Source organism: Coffea arabica, chromosome 11e (genome assembly GCF_036785885.1).
Source record: "Coffea arabica cultivar ET-39 chromosome 11e, Coffea Arabica ET-39 HiFi, whole genome shotgun sequence".
NCBI classification, from domain to species: Eukaryota; Viridiplantae; Streptophyta; class Magnoliopsida; order Gentianales; family Rubiaceae; genus Coffea; species Coffea arabica.
The window spans coordinates 10,529,838-10,546,273 of record NC_092331.1 but is presented as its reverse complement, the minus strand read 5'-3'; the positions used below and the strand labels follow the sequence as shown (position 1 = coordinate 10,546,273).

Sequence of the window (16,436 nt, the reverse complement as noted above, 5' to 3'; positions counted from 1 at the left end):
TTGAATAATTTTATGTAGCATCTATTTCATGATTTTCATTTTAGATTGCTTGCATTTTAGTTCGTTGTTGTGTGTTTTGCACTATTAGTTGTTATGATATTTTAGTTTTATTCATTTTCGCCCTTTTAGTTGACCTATTTCATTTGCTATTTATTCTTGTTTACTTTTAGTTTTAGTTTTTAGTTTTAGCTTTTAAGTTTAAAATTAGCATAGAGTTTTTAGAAAAAAGAAAAGGAAAACATCAAAAATATGTCTTAGTTGTTTGTAACTTAAATTCAATGCTTTCTTGGAAGGAAAAAAGTGAAAAATGATGAAAATGGAAATTGAAAAATCACAACTTTGTTGTTTATTATTATTTTTTGATTGTTTGTTTTTGTTTGATATTACTTGAATTGTTGTTTTTGTTTTAATTTTATTTGTAATTAAATTACTAATTTCAAAAAAAAAAAAAAAGGAAAAAAGGAAAAGTAGCCAATACGCGGCATAAAAGCTGCGTTTTTGCCGCAGCTTGAAAACGAGATTTCAGGAGGTCCTTCGGGGGGTAAATTTTAGCATAAGAGGCCAGGTGTCTAGGACACCTGGAGGAGAGGATGAATCTAGAAGGGGTTTTGGCTAGGTTTTAGCTGAGAAGGAGAAAGAGAGAGGTAAGGGAGGTTGACGGCCGCAAGTTGGCGAAACAAAAAGAAAGAAAACTGAGCAAGCTTCTGGGAGAGGGCTAGGAAAAAACCAGAGGGAGAGTTTAGAGAGGATAGTGGACGGCAGGGAGCTTCGGTGAAAAGAAAAACCAAGAAATAGAGAGAGCTGAGGTTGGCGGCTGGGCTAAAAAAAAGAAAACAGAAGAAACGAGAGCAAGAGGGAGAATGCAAGCTGCGTTTTTCCTTGGAAAAGGCTGATCATCCAGCTTTCTTGAGCGAAGATTTTCTCCATCGAGGCATCATTCACCAAGCTGTTAGCTTCTGCATACTCTGTGACATCAGGAGAGAGATTTCCGTTCAGAGATCTTGGAGAAATAACATCAGGAGATCCCTCGAATTTGGACTTGAAGTCGTTGATCCCATCTCCCTGTTCCATGTCAAAAGCTGCAACGAATCAGCTCCAAACGACTCCTTTGCGCGTTTCTTGTTTGGATTTCGATTCAACAAAAAGCCTTCATCAGGTACCATCCCAAAATAATGTCCCAACTCATCTCGCTTTTTTTTTTTTTTTTTTTTTTTTTGTTCCTGGGTTTTGTTTCTTTTAGTGTTCCTGCGGCTTTTTCTTTTCTTCCAAAGCCTGCAATCTGTCCATTTGTTTTGCAATCTGTCTTGTCGGAATTCCTTGCATAATATTGGATTGGCTTTGTCGGCGATTTGGGTATATGTGTATCGTGCACTTGGGTTTGAAATCTTGAGGTGATGTCGCTAAGTTGCCGTAGAAATTACAGCAGGAAAAAACTAACAAAGAAGAAGAAGATGCATCGTGAGCTGGTATGAAAATGTTTAACAAATCACGTTTTGACCCCCAAATCTTTGAGTAATTTCACTAAGGCCTGAAAACTTCTGTAAAATAATCATTTTTACCCCCTTTCAAGCTTAATTATTATTATTATTTTTTTGTTGTTTTAAGTATGCTTTTAAAATAATTAATCCCGGATTTTGGAATGAAATTAGACCTATTAGCTTTGTTGGGTTTTTGGTAAAACAAAAGAGGAATTGGGTTTGGCTATTTGTTTGGGCTACTTGGAACTGGGTTTGGTTTTCTTTCATTTGGGTTCGTCCTGGGCTGGAGGATTAAAGCCCACCAGTTTGTTGGTTTATTTTTGGGGTCAGAATAGTGGACTAGCCCATTCCATTTGCCCTTGGATTTTCTATTGGATTTGATAAGTCTTGGCCCACGAAATAAATACAAAGGCCCAATGGTTTGGTCCATTAAGAAACCAGAAAACGATTTTGCAAATCAGTCCCTGAATTTTTCCTTGACTGTACTGTGGCCCTGGATATTTTCAACTTCTCTCAATTCGGTCCTTAATTTAATTGCAAATAGGTCCCTGAACTTTATTTTCCTTTAATTTTGACCCCAAAACTTTGTTTATTTTTGCAATCAAGTCCTTTCTTCTTTTGACTTCTTGAATGTTGTTTGCTTACATGATTCAATTGATTCAATTTCAAGTTTGCCATTTTATTTTTTATGATTATTTGATAAATAAATTGGTACCTTGACTCATTTATTATTTTTGGAGGGTAAATAAGTGGTTTCACTCAATTTAAGGCATCAACTCAAGGGAGGTACAATTTCTTTTATCCCTTTTTGTCTCTCCTATGTGATCTTACGTGTTATGTGAATATGCCTGTCTACTTCGCTTTCCTTACCTCCTTGCATGCATTTACTTGCTTTTACCTTTATTTAAGTTTTATGGGGTATGTGTACACCTCTTGGCTTGTAATAGATAGGGCTCGGAGAGCATCTGGTCCATTTCCCTTTCCCCTTTTATGTTTTTATGGGGTATGTGTACACCTCTTGGCTTGTAATAGATAGGGCTCGGAGAGCATCTGGTCCATTTCCCCTTCCCCTTGGTTGCTTGCTTTTGTTGCTACATGTTTAATTGCTTTATTAGGTTCTTGCATCTAGTCGAGCATGCTAAGTGCTACGTGTTATGTGTTTACGAGCGTTTTGGCATGTCTACTTGCTTTCATAACCATGAATGAATGGAATGGATGAATGTACGTTTCCGCTAGTCCAACGCTAGTCGGAATTCATAGAATGGGCTAGTCCAACGCTAGACCCTTAGGGATTTCCCCTCGTTAGCACATCATTTGCTTGCTCACTACATTTTCATGCATTTTTTCTTAGTTTTTATCATTTAGCATGCTCCTCTAGTCCCTTCCCTCTCACTTTAGATTTTTGCATTTCATGCTAGTTATAGGGTTCATTTTGCTTGAGTGCCCCCTTCTGATAAGGGAGACGAGCGAGTGTGGCTATTCGATAGCCTTAGCACGCTAGTTTTGCCTTCTAATCAAAGGGAAAATCAAAGTCGAAAGTTAGGAGTCAACCCCCGTACCCGTCTTGCTTGCATTCCCTAGGCTCATGCATTCTACATTCACTCTATCATTCTATACCCTCATTACACTTTTATTTTCTCCTCCTACTTTCACACATGCACCTTCATATCCCTTCCCTTGCACACAAACACTTGGATTTTTCACACAATTTCACACGAGCACCTTTTCATACATCTGCACACAAACATTTGGATTTTTTTTACAATTTCACACAAGCACCTTTATACAATTTCGCACACTTGCACTTACATTTCTTGCATCTTTCATACACTTTCACACTTGCACACATTTGCATTAATCGACCTCTATGAGGTTTTCCTTTGTTGGCCGCCACAATTCATGTGGTTTGGGACCAAAAGCCTCACGAGAGACATCGTAGAATTTAGGATTGCATTTTCCTTTTCGTTTTGCATTCATATAGTCATATCCAACGTGCGAACATACATTGGGTAGAAAACTAGGAAAGGTAGGGTTAAGTCACGCAACTAGCCTTGGCTAGGTCGAAGGGGTGCCTTGGATTTTTATCCTTGCCTTCCCCTTCGTCAAATGTGACCCCCGATCCCTCTTTTGGTTACGTAGACCCAAAAGTTCTCAAAAAGGGTTTATTCACTTTTTTCATTCAAAAACAAAAATCATTTTTGGGTGATTTGGTACACCCTAACTCTATACCAAGTGGCGACTCCATTTTTATTAAAAAACCCTTTTTGAACTTCACTTGGCCAAATCGTCGCATTCCTAAGTCCCATGGCCTTTCATCGTTTTCACTTTCACACGTTCACATTTCATACACACACTCACATCTCACACCACACACAACATCATCAAAAAGTGGGGCGCGACACCTAATATATCGGATCACTATTTTTTTGACCCTAATCCGCTCCGCTTGTTCTCGGGTACCCGAGGATCGGATACCAGAAAAAAGGGGCGAGTCACAGGGCACCCACCCCTAAAGATCAGCATGATGCGCTGCTAAGATTTTCAACATCTCTCCATCAACTTCATTCTCATAATCAATATATGTATCTACATTACATTAGCGTTCGAATATCCATCTATAGACCACTCCCTCAATGATGAAAAAAATTCGAAATATTGGTAACATTTTTTTTTTGGAAGAGGGAGAGAAGGGTTACGTTACAAATCTAGACTGAGTGCTCTCAAGAATCTTCTGACCGGCTGCTAGCTAAGTAAGACATATAGAAATGTTTCAACAGTGTGAGACAAAGCCATGTGCTTTTATTTTTCCTTGATGGATAAAAGCATGTGCTCGTTCCGAGTACTGGAGCCGTAATAAGTTGGTGAATGCATTATTTATAGCAGTCCATTGCTCAAGCAATCAAGATTCAAGAACAACGAAAATCCAAGTAGAGAAAAATTGCAGAGGATGATTGATGGAAATGGAATTACGAATTCGATATATTCGACTCCAATAGATTTCCTGGTATCAACCAAATGAAAGCAACAAAATGAAAATTAAAGAAAAGAAAGGCTAAATCCTGGTATCAACCAAACTTGCAGTAAACATCAAAATAAAAGTAAAATTAGCAAAAACACCATCAAAATTTTCAAACTGCAAATGAAGGTCCGATGTTCTGCAGATGATGCGTATTAGGTCTCAACTAGAGGAAATAGACAGGACTAATACAGTGAGTCGATGACTTTCTGTGTGGAAATAGGTTACCCCAGTTGATTGGACCAGGTCTACGCCTCTACGGTGACTAACGGGCTTAAAGAAACTGAAGGAGCTAATAATGGAGTTTAGGGGTTGAGACAGAAGATGATGACTAAATATAAGGAAACTGTTGGTAGAATGTACCTTGACGAGGAGGTGATTGAGAAGATTATTTCTTTGAGCTCAACTTGAAACAAAAATTGAAGAGAAGGAGATTGGTGACTGGTGAGTATGGCAAAGGCAATCGATTGAAGTACAGAGACTCAGAGAGAGTTTTGGTCTCGGAGAGTGAAATGATTCATTTAGGTTTTAGGGTTAATAACTTAAAAAATTATAAAATTGCCCCTATTTTTTTAAATATTTATATAATATACCCTCGGATCGGGTACCCACGTATTTTTATTTTTATGATCCATATCCGTATCTAAATATTACGGGTACCCGGCCCTAATTTGCTCCGCTGATAGAAATCAGATCGGATATCCTAAATTTCGGTGTGGTTCGGATCAGATCTCTCAAATTTTCGGGTTACCGAATATTTTTGCCCACCTCTACATCATGGAATCAAGGAATTTGCATTCCACTCTATCGTAGCCTTAGCTATGTCTAATGTCATTGCCATGAAGCTATCCTTTCCTTTCCTTTTATTTTTCAAGTAATGCAAATATTCATGTGAAATAATAACATTGTCTAGGATTGCCTGCCAGGGATGAAAGCTACTTGGTTTTGTTAACACAAAAATTTAAAACTTTCTTGAGTCTATTGGCCAATATTTTTTAAATCACCTTGTAAACTACATTACAAAGACTAATTGGCCTATAGTTCTTCAAGTTAGTTGGATTCTGCACTTTGGGGATAAGGGAGATAACTGTATGATTCCAAGCCTTAAGCATATGGCTAGATTGGAAAAAAGACCTGATGGCATTGATGATATCAAATTTAACAATGTGCCAAACTTTTTGGAAAAATAAAGGTGTCATGCTATCACTTCTTGGTGATTTATTTGGATTCATGGAAAAGAGAGCTGATTTTATTTCCATTTCATCTACATCTTTAGTTAATTTTTCATTCATCTCAGTAGTAATTGTAAGAGGTATGCCATGTAGTAGCTCTTTTGGACCCTTACTCCCTGAACTAGAAAATAGATGCCTGTAATAATCAGCCACTTCCCTTCCCAACTCATCCTCATTTGCTGTCCAAGTTCCATTCTCCCTCTGGATATTGAGTATTCTATTTTTCCTTCTTCTTCCTTTCACACAAGCATGGAAGAAACTTGTATTCTTGTCCCCCTCTCTCAACCAATTAACTCTAGCATTTTGAGCCCAATACAATTCCTCCTCAAAATAAGTTTCTTTCTGTAGACACCAAAATTTTTTAATTCATTTGATTATTTTCTTTCTTTTATTTTTATTTTTATTTATTTCTATTTCATTTTCTAAGAAAAATCATTTTATCTCATTTGATTTTTATTTGATTGGTTTTTATAGGAAAATCAAAGAAAGGAAAAGAAGGGAAAAACAAAAATAAGAAATGCAGTTTTTGAAAAAAAATTTCTTCACTGCACGTGCGCTGTTTCTTTTGCAGCCACGAGAACCAGCATGCATCATAGAAATGCAATTCAAATTTGATTTTGCTTCCAATTTCTTTCCATCCAAGATTGGCTAGTACGGGACACAACTACCCCAAAATCTCTCAAGTAACAGCTGGCAAAGCAAGGTCAAATGGACCAAATATGGCCACCAAAAACCCACAAAAAACTTGATTTCATCCAAGCCCTTGTTCTTAGGGTTTAATGGGTTTTATTTCGTTTAAAAGGCTAAGGGAAAGTTTTAGGGCAAGAGAGGGAAATGAGGAAAGCGGCAACAGTAACAAAAAGGAGAGAAAAAAAGAAAAACGGGAGGGGGGGGGAAGGGAGGGGAAGAGTTTTTCTACAAATTTTTTCTGGAAAAAGGTTGATAAACCATGCTGGTTCGGAGGGAATTTTCCCTTCCAATATAGGTCGCTTTTAGGTGATTCTTCTTTCTTAGTTTTGGTGAGATATAGAGTAATAACTTTCATGTCAAAGAGTTCCATCGATAACCATCAGAGATCCCTCAAATCGAAGCCCAAAACTTGCCTCTTCAAAAAAATCTTTTGCAGAAGCTGGGACAGGGCTGAGCGAGCAGGCTTGTTCATGCCACTTTTTTTGCTTCATTTTGGCCTCGTTTTGACCGATTCTTTTTTTTTTTTTGGGTACTCTATAGATTCATTAGAAGAACTTTTGTGTTGAAAGTTTCATGAGAAAACAGCTATAAGGCCACCAAATTCGGTGTCAAAGTTGAGCGAAAATCAACCCTGGTTCCCAAAAATCTGCACTTCAAAGAAGAAAAGCTTCAACAAATCCGTTCTCATTGCACTTGTCTGGTTCCATTGATTACTCCAAAATTGTACCATTTTTGAATGAAATTGCAATCACATCCCTGTAGATTTCCTTTAAGGATACCAAGAGTTGCTTCTTCTCTATTTTTTATTTGGTTATCCAAACTTCTTCGAAAGCATCAGTTTCTAATATAAGATTATCTTCATCAGATGGTAAAGTTAAAAATGGTAAATTTTTACATTGCTCTTTTATTTTCTTTGCTAGAGCTATATGATTTTCAGAGAATTCATATTTATTGTTTTTCTTTAGCAATTTTTGTAATTCTTTTCTTTTATCAGCTAAATTGCAGATAAAATCAGATGCATAATTTAATGAATCTTTGCAATTATTTTTTATTTTCTAGTTTATTAGGGAATGCTTGTATTTTTTCTAAAATATGTGGTTGCATTTTTATTCCTTCACCATTTATTTCTAATCCTAAAAATTCAATTTCTTTTAATCCTATTTTTGCTTTCTTTTCTGATAGCTTTCATTATCTAAAAGTGTATAGATTTGAAATATTTTTCATAAAATTTTTTGCAAGAGAATAGAGTGCAAGCCATATCAAAACTAACAATTTCTTATTAACAAAAGAAATGGGTCCAACACGCTTTCATATCTTAAATCTGATTTTTGACCGACAAAACTCTGACTATCTTCCCGAAGACTTCTTACTTGGGCGTTGTAGCCTCCAACCACCAGGGTGACTTCATTTAAGGGCCGCTTCAGAGTTTTGCAGCACAACTTAGTTTCGTTTCCTACCTCTAAGTATACTCAGATGTAAATATGAAAAGTTGTGAAGAAACTTGCTTCTTTTATTATGAAGAAAGTTTAGTACAAGATATTGGCCTAACACACTACTCTCTCTCTCTCTCTCTCTCTCTCTCTCTATTTACTATACACGAGAGAAATTTTTCAAGACAATCGGTGAGTTGAACTTTTGATTCCCTCAATTCCTTCTCAACTCCAATTCTTTCTCTTTCTCCAATTACCTTCTTCATATGGCGTCTACCTATTTATATAGGTGTTTGGCGGACATCAATATCGGACTTGAATTGATTTTTCTTTGATTGCTTGATGTCGTGTCCTTATCGTCTTTTTTAGTATAGGCTAAACACATGTTATTTTTATGTTTTCTCATCCTGCACAAAGTCTTGATTGCTTTATTATTGGATTTAATTCTGCTGCTTTCTAGTAAGCGTATTTTTCAGTTCAAATAATTCATTGCTACTTCTGGAGCCTTCCCTGCATATGTAGTCATTATAGAAGAAAATACTCCATTACCTCAGTATGTACGAAATCTTTACTTGGGTGTATTTTCTAGATTTTGCAAAACAATGAAGGAGTTAGGCACATCTATCAAAATAATCCTACATACGGTCCCAGAGACATTTTAATACTCAAGATTATTTCAACTGGACCAAATTTTGAAGATTTTAATAGATATGATGCCTTTCATCATATCAAAGTCATGAAGTTTGATGAGTTGGAAATAAAGGTCTACCCTCAACGGAAGGAATATGAATATTTTTAAAAAATATATTATCGAAGAACTCTTGAATAAGGATTGTTTTGCAAAATCTATTTTCTTCAATTATTTCATAAAGTTTTATTTGATACTTTACAATCTCAAATACATTTAAAACTCCTTGTGGCCATTGGATAGTAGTTTTCCATCTTAAACATGTTTATGCCCGTAAAATTTTTATAACTTTTCATCCTCGTGCAAGTCAGCGTGGTGATATTGAATATTCAGAAAAATAAAAAATACCAAAAGGAAATCCTATGTTAAAATTTGAAAGACATCTACATTTAAAACAACCACAATTAAAATCTATATCTACTACTCTAGAAGATATAAAAGAAAAGTTATCATTAAGTTATACAGAAAATCCTCTATTCTATATTATATCAATAGCTATTTGATGATATCATTTAAATATCATTATCTAAAAGAGTTTTATCAAAATTTTTATCTTGTATGTTATAAGAAATTTTTGAATATATATTAAAAATTAGCTACTGGTATTTAATTTGACGATTCTGATTGGCACTACCCATCCCCTTAAAAATGGAAGGTTGTCAAATCTATGATTCTATGATATATTCTGTCCGATATTGAAGTCTGCCAAACACCTATATAAATAGGTAGACGTCATATGAAGAAGGCAATTGGAGAAAGGCACCGAAATGGTATTAGAGCCTAGTGATCTCATGAATAATTCCAGTGATTTCTTATTTGATCCCATAAACCCAAACATAAATGATCTCACACTTCCTAGAAATAATCTACGTATTTTCTTAAATAATAATGATGATTATATTTCTGATGAAGAATTTGATGCAAATCCAGTACCTATTAGATACTTTAATAATGGAATAGAATTTGACGATTCAAATTGACACTATCCATCTCCTTAAAATGGAAGAATGTCAAATATGTGATTCAATGTTATTTTTTATTAAAGAATATGCATATCAGTTACAGCAATTAAATGAAAGAATTGCATATTATCAAGAAAGGTGGATACATGTCACTTTGTATGATTGTAATCCAGTTACTTGCCATGATAGATATAAGATCTTAAGAGATGCAGAACATGAGAAATATTTAATACCAATAGATATGCAGAACTCAATAAAGACTTTACTGATCATTATAGAGAAGCTCATTTAAATCAACCATGAATTCTTACGAAAAAATAACATACTGCCAAGAATGTCAAAAATTTATTAGTCAAAACCTCGTAGCTAAAGCTAAAATAAATAAGGTAAGACAACTTATTGTTAAATATTCCTTTGAAGAAATAATATTAGAAGTATTAAATATATTATTAGATATTGAAAAAAGAAACCTAGAAAAAATTGTTTCAAATCGAAATTTACATTTAATAAGAACACATACATGAATTCGGATAACTATAAAATAATAGAACCTAGAAATTTAAAAATAGAAAAAGACTTATTTGAAATACAAAAAATAATGTTATATATATAAAGATCGAAAGAAAGAAATTCAAATAATTAAAGAAAAACTAGAAAAATAAATTCAGGAGAAAAATTACTGAAAAGAGAAATAAGACCACTATAGAATATTTAACAGAACATATAGTTAAAATAAAATGAGTGAGTCTAAAGGCGACTTTATTTGTCTTTCAGATTCTGAAATAGAAAATATAAGTGATAAACTGAATGATCTGATGATAAATATAAAACCAAATATGAAATCAGAAATAAATCCAAATATAAATGACATACCTTCTTCCAGTAGATCTGCCTCCTCCTATGCTCGGCGTAAACCTGGTTCAGGAAACTCTGTTATTTCATTATTAATGAACATAGCAAAGCAAATAAGCTATTTAGATAATGAAAGATATACACTTTTAGATAGGACCACACCTGAAACTATATTTTCTTTGGGAAAAGAGTCTTAATAGCCCTCCAACTCTTTTCCAGATAAAGTTTTAGCCCTCCAACAATTAACGATAAAGGTTTGGCCCTCGATCTAATAAAATAGCATCTTCGTGGCCCTTCTGTCAAATCCAACAGTTAAAATTGACAAGAAGCATCATCTCGTGAGACGCGCGACCAAATATCAAGGGTATTATTGTCCTCCTCCTCCTCTGCTTCCATCCCCACCGCCTGCAGGCCTCCTCTCTTTCTGTTCCCACCAGGCAGCAACAGCAGCACCTCCGACCCCACCTACTCCTCCACCACCCCACCACCTGTGCCACCGCCACTACTGCCGTTGCTCTTGCTTCTCCTCACGATAATAAGCAGCATGACCACACAGCTGCGAAAAGTGGGCTTTGGCGGGGGAGTGTAGTTGGTAATCCCACTGAAGTACAACTTAGTGGTAGTGTGAGATTACAGAAGCTTACTCCATAGTAGTCGATGGTGGCAACAACGGAGGGAAGGGAAATGGAAATAATGGGAATAGGAGCTGGGGTTGGAGTTGGAGTTGGAGCTGCTTCTTCCTTAAAAAACAAGAATCATCCGACCACCCAACCACTTCCACTTTCACTTCCACTTGCACCCCTCCAATTCAAGCTCCTCAACGGCGGTTATGCGGTAGGTACTGCTATTGGTAAAAAGTACTACAAATAATTTCCCTCGCCTGAGCATCCCACTCCAACACCATCATCTATATCAGCCTTTCACCTCTACATCATTTGCTTCCACCAATCTCAACCTGTGAGGACTCGTAAATTCCTTATATTTTCTTAAAATTCCCTTTAATGTGAAATTTATTACTTTACAATAACTTTAATACACATTCACTTCCCCAATAGTTACAAATAACCATAGAAACAAGGGTTTCCTTTTTACTTTCATTGTTACGATAAATTAAGATTTTTACGTCTTTTCGTAGTGTGAGTAATTGGTACGGAGAGGGTACTAAATTTGGGGATTAAAAGTGAGTTTTAGATGAGAAATAATATGTGATTAGAAGTAATAATAATAAGTTAGTGAATGGTAAGTAAAAACCCTAGTACGTGTGATTTATAGAAAAACGGTGTGAACCGACGGGTACCGTTCACTACCGATTGAACATACCAATTGACCAATATTTTTATCAAGTTAATCTTATTGTTATTAGAGCCTAAATATCAGCTCTAAATCTGATCAAGGTGGCCGAAATTTTTGACCAATAAACCAAAGGAAAAGAAAAAAATTTTGGAAGTTAATCTCTTGGTGACAAGTGAAAGCAATCTAACTATCTTTGACCCAACCTAAGACCAACCTTCTTAACCTTCCTTAGCCTTCATTCTTCTTCATTTTCTAGCCTTGTGGCTGAGACATTGAGAGAGAAAAATCAAGGGAAGAAAACTCCATTTCATCTTGAGCTTAATCCATTTGAGTGAGAAAACAAAAAAACTAAACCGATTAACTCATAAATTGAGAGTTTAGGAAGCTTGGGGAGCTAAATTTCACAAGAAGAGGTGAAGGATATCTCTTGCAAGCCCTTTTATTGAGGTATTATGGCTGACCATCCTCTCCCTTTCCCTTAGTCTTGTTTGATTTATGTAGTAACTTGTATTCTTGCTTTGTGATGCCTAATCTAAGTGATTTTGATGATTGTAGTGGTGAATTTTGAGTTAGGGTTTTGAATGGTTCACTTATAATTCTTGTTGTTTGGAAGGTATATGGTGTATATAATCTTGTATAGGAGGTTGTGGTAGTGGTTTAAGTTAGAAATGTGAAGTTTACCCTTTGAATTCACCAAATTCCAGATTGGAGTATTCATGTGACCCTGTTCTGACCGGTTCTGTTTGACCATGATGGGGGCCGAATTAGACTTAGAACAAAACATGAAAATTGTAGGGAATAATGTTTTATATTTGCCTGTAAAATTTCAACTCAATCCAAGTATTGTATCACGTGAAAAGACAAAAATATCGCTGACTGCCATAGGTAGAGCTCTGTGGACAGTTTTGACATTTCACCAATCTGACAGCATTTTTTCACCCTGATCCGTACTGAATTAGCATTTTACCAAAACACGGAAGTTGTAGTGCTATGTTTTAATTTTCAACGCCCCTGAAAACGCCTCAATCAGACTTCAGTAGCCTGAGTTATTGTCATTTGAACATAGTGCGGTTAACTAGCCTGTTGGTGAGATTCTGGTTCTGTAATTTGAAAATTTGACCTAGATACACTATGAACTGGATTGAGTGGTCTTCATCAAAGTTGTAGCCCTTTGTCTTAGCTTCGAAACGGTATAAATTACACTCCAATCTGAAAAGCGTAGCTTCGATTGTGACCGATACGCTAGGAGACGTCGAATCTATCTTTTGTTTTTTGACTTACATATCATTTCCGGACATTTGTTTTCTAGCTTGATTTTGTACTTGTATGACATTGAGCCTATTGAACAACTATTATAATGAGATTATTTTGTGTGTGACTTTGGGACTGATTGAGGAAAAAAATGAAGTCATAAATGGCTGGAAAATAGGTAAATACAAAGGGCGTGCTGCCCGAATTACGCTCGAGGGCTAGTAGGTACTTGAGTAAGGCTTGAGAGCGAATACCACTTGAACCATCTAGGCTATTGTGTCTTCTTTTATCGAGGTATATAAGTTAGAATTTGGCCGAACTTGTACCCTTGGGAAATGAAATAACGACTACTAGAAATACGTTTTCCTCTTTTTTTTTTCCGAGTCAAATGGCATTTCCAAGTATAATTGCTACAAAATTTCACAGTTTGAAAAGGGAGCAAGTATTTCACGAATATTCTCCAAACGAATTTCAATTACTTGATTCTTATTGAATGAAACGTTTAAGTTTCGAACCTTAGTCGCTTTTCAAAGTTCTTAAACAAAGTTTTATCGCAGATTTGAACTCCAAATCCGGAGTACAACCCAGACGTGATCACTAGAGGCACTACATTTTGGTGAGTGTTTCCAAGTATCTGATTGAACTTGACATTTGTGTTTAATACTTGACCAATGTAATTACATGATATATAAGTGAATTGATAGGGCAAGAGTGTATTTTATCGCACTTGCCCTAATGTGATTTGTTCTTGTTCATCGATTGCAATTGATTTGCTATACATGCATATGAATTGTATCTTGTCTGGAATTTCAGAAATCCTGTGGCTAGTTAGTCGAGTCGAGTCGGCAAGGGACTGGTCGATTAGATAACGAACCCTGGGTAGTTAGTGATGTCGAGTGAAGTGTTATCTCCTCGACTAATCGGTATACTCGAGTATTATCACCAGTGTTTATTGTGGAGTTCGGACCCGGTAAGGGGTTTGGTCAGTGGACGGAGATTGGAGTTAAATGGTATTCTACTGGACTAGTTTCTTACTTAAAAGTTGACGGAGTGTCAACTACCCATCGATCAAGTTATGGTGGAGCCGATATATGAGCAACTGTATCCTTATATGTGAAATGCGGAATATTTATTGTTTGGCTATATGAAGTGTTGTTACTCACTTCTTGACTTGTTTTGTTCGCTATTTCACTACTATACTACTTTTACTTTATTTGATGGACAATTTGATATTTGGAACATCACTGAGTTTTAACTCACTCCATTAGTTTTGTTTTCCTTACAGGGGTACGAGCGAGGCATGAGACGTGTACAAACTAGCGTAATCCAGTTATTTTCAATTTTGAAATTGTACTCACGCTAGCACCCGACTAGGGTTGTGTGTACTTGAATTGTAAACCCGTTAATGTATTTGGGCATGTATGAACCTTGTAGTTGGATCTGAGTACTGTTATATATATTAAGCTAAAGGGATTGTGTTCTTTATTTTTCTACGTTTGTAAGTTATTTTCTCGAGCTTTACGTGAGTGAGTTCTGGCGAGAGTTAGGCAGACGACTCGCTAAATCTTAGGGTACGCCCTAGGGGGAGGTGGAGTCGTCACACAACCAGGTTCTTGTTCGGGACGACGACGACGACGACAATGACATCCTCCACCGCCATGAAGTACTAAGGATTTCGCAGCCGCCTGAGAATTTGATTCTGATCAGATGGAACTTGAGGGGTGTTCCTCGGGTCCCTTGGGAGGCCAGCGGATCAGTAAACAAGAATTTCAATTACCGTAAACAAGGTATGGATCAAAGTAGTCATCTCCCCTCCGTATTTGCCACTCCATTTCTGTCTTTACAACCCCTCCCACGCCGGCAATTAGCACTTTCGCTGCAGCATCTGGATTGAGTAGTCTGATTTTTTCGCACTAGGGTTTTGGAGCAAAAGGAATGGAAATTGTTGGAGGGAAAATCAGTGGTGAAAGTGTTTTTACTCTGTCCTGGGAAAGAGACTATAATGCCCTTGATATTTGGTCGTGCGTCTCACGAGATGATACTTTCCGTTAATTTTAACTGCTGGATTTGACAGAAGGGCCACAAATATGCTATTTTTTTAGATCGAGGGTCAAAATTTTACCCTTAATATTTGGAGGGCTAAAACTTTATCTGGAAAAGAGTTGGAAGGTCATCTGAACTCTTTTCCCATTTCCTTTTGGAACATTTTTAGATTTAGACTGTGTAAAAAATACAGAAGAAGCGATAGATAAATGGAAAATTGGATTAAGATTAGTTGTTTCCATAAATAAATTATCATATGAAGAGTCTAAAGGAATTTTAGAAAGATCGCTAGTAAATAGTGTCTCTCGATATTGGAAAATATTACCAAAAGAAACTAAATCAATAATATTTGGAGAAGAACAAGATATAAATGGTATGATAACTAGGGCACTTGAATTAATTCTCCTTGAATTTGTTGGTGAAGAAAGTTATTTTAAAAATGCTAATTCAGTTCAGAAATATACCGATGCATTACTTAAATTAACACTATTTGATATGTGTGAAATAGATAAATATATTTGTGTTTTCCAAAATTATTATTATAGGACAAATTCAAAAAAAAAAAGAGAAATATATTTAGAAATATTTTTCTCAAAAATTCCTGACCCATGGGATAAGAAATTAAGAGAATAATATAATCTTGGAACTAAAGATACTCTAGGAAAAAGAATATTCCATACACTAGATAAACTAAGTAAATAGTGTGAAGAATCTATACTCCTTAGAAAGACACGTAATTTAAAATATCAATTGAAACTATATTGTAATAATATTAATATACCTACCCAAATAGGATGTGACACTCCATATTATTATCATAAGATGAAAAATAGATATAAAAAAGGGAAATATTTTAAAAGAAAATATATGAAAAGAAGAAATGCTAAATACTATAAAAGTAGAGAAAATTTTCCAAAAAAGAAAAATATATATAGGAGAAATAAAAGAAAAAAAAAATATAACAGATTGTCAATATTTGAAAGAAGAAAAAGAAATGGTGTTGAAATAATAGCTTGGTTTGTGATAAGTATGAAACTTAGTCTTGGTCAAGGTTGGTTAGGTGAGTGACAAATGGCAACTATCCAACTCAAATCTATCTAATTGTTTCTAATGCACCAAAATATCTACTTTTTCTCCAATTAACTCTTAACACTTCTTGGCATATAATCCCTTTTGTACAAAATTCCTTCTTGTCCATCAAATTTATTGCACTCACCTCACTAGTTAGTCACATTAGCATAATGCACCATGAAACTGGACATGCAATAAGTTGAAGCAATAGAATACAAAAATCATTACTCAACCATTAAATCAACTATGAATTCAAGGCAAATAAGTTAAAATAAAAGATATGAAAATAATTTTCGGATCCTCACACCATGGGCCATACTGATTCTCCTGCTTTCCCTTTCTTACCTGGATTATTGCCTAGCGGGATTTTTTCCCCATGCCCAAGTGTTCCACATTTGTAACAAAAATCCGGACATCTTTCATATTTGAA

At 35.5% G+C, this 16,436-nt stretch overlaps 1 long non-coding RNA gene across 1 annotated transcript; it reads left to right on the top strand.

Moving 5' to 3' along the window:
- Window positions 1-532: 532 nt before the first annotated feature.
- On the top strand, window positions 533-14,377 carry LOC140021794 (uncharacterized). Its single transcript, XR_011825776.1, has 3 exons — window positions 533-2,264; window positions 13,450-13,508; window positions 14,178-14,377. It is a non-coding gene; the product is annotated as an uncharacterized lncRNA (long non-coding RNA).
- Window positions 14,378-16,436: the final 2,059 nt, after the last annotated feature.